A 6,000-nucleotide genomic window follows, 5' to 3' on the forward strand; every position below is an offset into this window, starting at 1 on the left:
GAGCATTAACCCTGGCTCAGTTCGTTGGTAGATGTCCTCGGTGTCACTGCTGGCGCTGGGCAACGCTAACCAACGCACGTGGTTTGCCTCCCACTCCGTTTGTCGCTCAGAGTAACTTAGTGGAAGTTAATTTGAAATTAAATAAAAGCTTTAAAAGAAACTTGGTTGTTTCTCTATTCAAAGTTGCGTGACTTAAATGGTTTGATAACTTTAACAAACAAAACAAAAGGTGTGTTTTGTTTGTTGCTCTCCTTCGAGCTTGTGAAAGGACCTGAAAATCACTGTGACTGTTTATACTTAGTGTTAATTCAGTTAGTTAAATGGATTATATAACATAGGATAATATTTCTGTACCATATTATTTATAAGAAAGTATATAGGAAGGTGTTTGGAACATAGATTTTGTGTAAAACATAAGACACAGGCAGGAATGTGAATGAAAAATAACAGCACTTCAAATTAACTTTCTTTATGGTTCCTTCTTTTCAACATAGTTTCTAAACAATATGACATGGTAATAACTACTCAGAATTGACGAGAACTACTAAGTAACTGTTAAAGATTATTTAACTAGACAGAGCAACAAAATAGCTTATAAGGCAAAGACATTCTTTGTTCATAAAAAGGAATTTGAGGCTGGCCTTTCTCTGGCGTCTTATCAGTTTGGCACATCAGTGTGAAAAGGAGAGGCTGTCTTTGTGTGTGGGTGTGTGTGTGTGTGTGTGTGTGTGTGTGTGTGGGTGTGTGTGTGTGTGTGTGGGTGGGGGGGGGGGGGGGGGGGGGGGGTGATGCAGTCAATCTGTTTTATGACCATTTCGTGGGGTAGAGAATCAGGACTGAAAGGGGTTCTTCACTTTGATGTTTTGGAGGTAAGCGTAGGGTGTTACCATGGTTACTTGACCTTTTGGCCTTCCTGTGGAGTGTCCGTAGTGACACCTTTACAGCCAGAGAGGTTGGATGGTCCCAGAATAAACATTTTTCAGTCTGGCATGAGTCTGTGCAGGGGTACTTCTACACAACCAAAGCTGTGTCTTTCTGTGCAGGTCACACAGGCCAAATCTTGGGATGAGGCCCCCCTGGGAAAAATAACTAATCTCACCTTTTCTTAGGGAGAAACAAAGAGAAAGAGATGCTGTTTTTTTTCTTTTGGCATAAAATAGGTAAATGAACACTGGTTGGTTCGCTGGAAACGAAATGGTCTCCTACTTCACTCATTTACATAAAAGACCTTCAAACAAAATGGAGAAAAATCTGATTGTTGAGGACAATGGTGTCCCAATTCTCTAGGATAGCATTTTAACAAGCTACTGGGACTTGAAAAAGAAAAACGACATGCTCAAATACACCACTCAGGAAATAAACTATATGCGTCAGTGTAGAGGCAACATGAGAAAATGACTGTCCAAATAGAGCTGAGTATGTAAATGACATGCTCAACACACAACACCTGCAAACTTCAGGCTGTGAGCCAAGAAGAATGGCACTTTGAGTTTGCAGGTGTGAACAGGGTGTTAGGATGTGTTCAGACTGAAAACAGCAGATTAAAGACACACCAGGAGCTGAGTTGGTGTTGCTATAGCTAAAGGTGAGAAGATGAAATATCAGCACGTCCAGTTTGAGTGATTTATATTGGCGTTTGAAGACTTTTCAGACGGCAAATCACTGCACAGCAAACTGCACAGAATCATGCCGTTCACAATTTCACACTACAGATTAATCTAAAGAGAATGTGTACTTGTCAGTTGTCTCTTGAAACTGAATGAGGACGAATTGTGTTGTGAAGCACTGCTATTGTTGGTTCAAACGTAGCCTCAACCTGGTGTCATTTTTAACAGCTGGTTGTCCAAGTACATAGTTAGATCATAAACAGCCTATGTAAATTTGTAAATGTGCTTTTGTGGAACAAAATATTTGGTTATGTTAAATGAGGGCAGTGTTTGCTGCATAATCAGCCATCTGACTGGGAAAACAAGATTGTGTGTGTTTCTTCTGCCATTTTGCCTCTGGTAGAATATCATGACCCGGCTAGTCATACACACAAAGTAACATCTTTGCAGTATGGGCTAATGTGAATACACCTTTTTCAATGTGTCTCAGGCCTGGAGAAACACAAGCACAACAGTGGGTGGTTATACTTACAAACTTAAAGCCATCATGAGAGTACCACAGTGACATTCACACCAACATCAGAACTACGTGAAATCCCCCCACCCCCCTCATTCATTTGAATAAGATCGCTGTGTTGACACAGCAAGGATCCTGACAGAGGGACTCCAGCAAAAACACACACCATCATCTTTTGCAGCAATGCGTTGCAACGTCCTTAACGGCAATTACTTACTTATAAGCGAAAATTCCTGGTAGGTTCCACCATAATCCCACAGTAAATCTCACGAACGTGGAGTTGGAGAATAAAATGATTATCACTGTGATAACCAGAGCTGTAAAATCCTGTAACATGTTTTTTTTTTTATGTCTGAAAAACCTTCAAACATGACTGTATTAACGAAACCAGTCTCATCAGTACCTAAAGCAGCATGCACCCACCAAAGCAGGGTCAGAAAGTGTGGGACAATTAATGAAAAAATAATCTTTGGGGAAAAAAAGGCTGCTTCAAAGTATCCCAAAAGACAATGATGGATCACAACACAGATATCGGTTCAGCTTCAGAACAGTATTTTAAAACAATCATAGCTGTTTCAGTAAGGAAATATAAGTAGTAAATATTACAAGTGGTTTTTCAGAGATTACAGTGTATGCAGATTAAACAGATAATTCTCACTACGAGCAACACCTTTGGTATTTTCACATTGTTATTTTCATACATTATTATAAAATATAATTAATCAACTAATTATTTAATTATTATAATTATTATAAATGACTAGTTTTTTATTATATATATTTCTTTTGTTATGTTTTTCTTTCTTAACTGTTGTTTGTAATCAAGTTGAATTTTCTGCAGGCGGGAAGTAAATCCTGCAGAGAACTCTGGGGAACTTTGACTAGCAAATTTAATCCATTTACTAATAGCAAACTGTTTTGACAGCGCTGACGTTTGAGGGAATGGAGAGCCTGCGAGTCCACACACAATAAGCTGTCATTTTAGCTTCAGCCTATATCCAGTATAAACTGACCCATAAGAGAAGCATAGACTGTGGTCAGTCGTCACACAGGACTCGATGATACAAACATCCATGGAATACACTGGATTGACTTTTTGTTCAGTTAGTCTGGGTTGTGCCCAAAATAATTTACTTTAGAGTACAAACCTGTACTTTACACTGTACAAACACAACTTTATTTATTGATTTTGGTAAAATCCAAGAATCAGATCCTGCATACAAGAAAACATCATTAAAAAGGTTACAATTATTAAAGTTGTTTTGTATGACTTGAAACGAAAAACGGGGTCAGCAGCGTTTCCAAACTTCTCTGTTTTAAGTCTTCATTTTCGTCGTTTTAGTCTGGACAGGAGGTGCAAATGTAGCAAAAGGTCTCCGTTTTAATTCAAAAACGCAGTAGTGTGGATGGGGCCTAAGCAGAGGCCGTCACACATTCTACATGAGAGATAGACGACAGGTTAGAAATATGTGTACCCAAAGAGTGTAGACACAAAATAAGAAGCACCTGTCACACCTAATATCTAGCTTTACATAACTCGCCCTACGGCCCAGCTACCTGTCTTCATAGGGCACAGCCACTGATTCTGATAGTATCCGCAAATCTTTTCTCTCCCTGACCACAGTCACCCTGTTACAGTACGTTGCCAAGCAAAGTCAATTACTTGTTAAAAGCATTATCACCCTAAATTATAACACTTCTGTATTACGTCTTGACTTCTGTGCATGCTGGTTTAAAAACTGCGGCTAGCATATACTCCCATTTAGTTAGCATCATTAGCACAGCTTGGCATTGCTTTATGCTGGCTAATTTGCTAGTTAATGAGCTAACCTCACATGCTCATGCCACCACAGGGGATGATGAGGACATCCGGTGCTGCACTTCTTTGCAGGGAGGGGAAAAGAAGGGGAGAAATCAGCCATACCACGAGACATCCAGCAGGGTGAAGACGCTTCCTAAGCTCTCTGCAGCTCTCTGGCATCCATGCTGGATATAGCCATCACCAATAATCCACACTTCAACTATGGGAGGAAAATAAATGAGTGTAATAAATGCGTCTATGTCACATATAAAGGAGAAAATGGAACAAAGCAGCAACACCTCAAAATATCTAGATAACAGTCCATATTTTCAATGTTATATCAGCGGTCTAAAGTCTAGTTTATGCTGTGTGACCATAAACTTCAATTGCCACAGTCACAGAAAACTAGTTTTGCTGGATATCATGTACAATGTGTTAAACATGAACCTTAGCCTAGGTAACGTTAGTCATGTCCAGTCATGCCAGGACAGCTAGCTAATATGTCATTCTAAAAAGGAGAAAGCAATAGACTCTGTGACCTTGTAAATATTTCTGATACCAACGTTTCCTACTCTAGGATCGATATCTAAACACAGTCAATTGGAGTGAGTGTGTGTGTTTTATCATAAGTATCTTATTGTCACAAGGATGGTCTAATTATACTCGGTTGATAGGAACTATTCCTCCATCCACCTGTCAGAGTTATACTTGCGCTACAGCTCTGTGACGGAGCTTCTTTGAAGTCTTTACGTTTCCCGCGATTGAATACTGACTATGGCTGACAGTAAAAGCAGTCACGTCTGGCTGTATTTTAGCTGTGAAGGTAATAATGAGGCTGTGTGTGATGTGTGCGCAAAGACAGTGAAATAACTTGGCAACACCACAAACTTCGCTAAACATCTGAGATTAAGTCACAAACATATGATGATGTCACAAAGCAGCAGTTCTGAGCAGGAAATTTTTAGTATAATTAAAGAATATGACAGTAGTTTGATGTCTTGTCATTATGCAGCTATTATTTGGAATTGGTAAGCCTAAGCCATGCGGTCGATGCAAACCCATGATTGGTCAGTCAAACCCACCAACAGAATCTCTTTTATCGACCGTTTTTTTTGACTCGCAAAACTTTTCAACATGCAAAACTCTCTCACTTGCGAAGGAAGGAAAACTTTTTCACTTACAATCAAAGGAGACAAATTAGCAATTAAAACTTTTTGTGACACAAAAATTGTATTGTTTTTAATTACAAACTTGATTTTTGATTTTTGATTTTTTTTGCTTGCATTGAAAATACACAAAAATACCTTCATACAGGGAGAGACTGTTTGTACATGAGGTAATCAGGGCGTGATTCATGCACACAGACAGGCTGGGTGATTCACAGGTGACACGTTTCAGAGGAATCAGGCAGACAGGACACAGGGCTCGGAACAAACACCAGACAAGTACAAACCAGACGGAACAGGACCAGCACACCGTTACAAAACCAACCCCCACAGACCATAAAACATAACACACAGAAAAAACACAGAACACAGGGCAGAATGACTGAAATCAGGATCAAAACTACGAAAACACAGAACAGAATGAACAAACCCTAACACCAGGCTTTTATTTGCTTCAATCATTGAACTCACCCCGCCTATATTTGGGACAGGCCTTTAATTTTTGCACAAAGCTCTTGCTCAACAACGATAGGCTACTATCAAATTACTTATTTTAACCATTATGAATATTACTTGTCTAAAAATTATATCTGCTAGCATAACAATTACAAATCATTCATTTGATCTAGCCTCAAGAGACAGCCCATCTAGGCCAACCTCAAGAACACACTGGTGCTTATTGTTTCTGTAAAATTACCTGAACGACTGAACTGTGGAGAATCTAACTGATGTACAATGTGCAGCATGTCCATATTGTCAAAAGTTTAATCATTTATGTAATCAAAGCAGCTTAAAACTAGCTCAAGCAGGCTAACCGGTGGCCTTTCAGAGGTTGTCCAAGCCTCTAATTAAGACCTGTATTTAATTTGTCAAAATGTATAGCCACACCTAGCTAATTGAGACTAGGGT

This window comes from Micropterus dolomieu, linkage group LG18, assembly GCF_021292245.1.
Source record: "Micropterus dolomieu isolate WLL.071019.BEF.003 ecotype Adirondacks linkage group LG18, ASM2129224v1, whole genome shotgun sequence".
NCBI classification, from domain to species: domain Eukaryota; kingdom Metazoa; phylum Chordata; class Actinopteri; order Centrarchiformes; family Centrarchidae; genus Micropterus; species Micropterus dolomieu.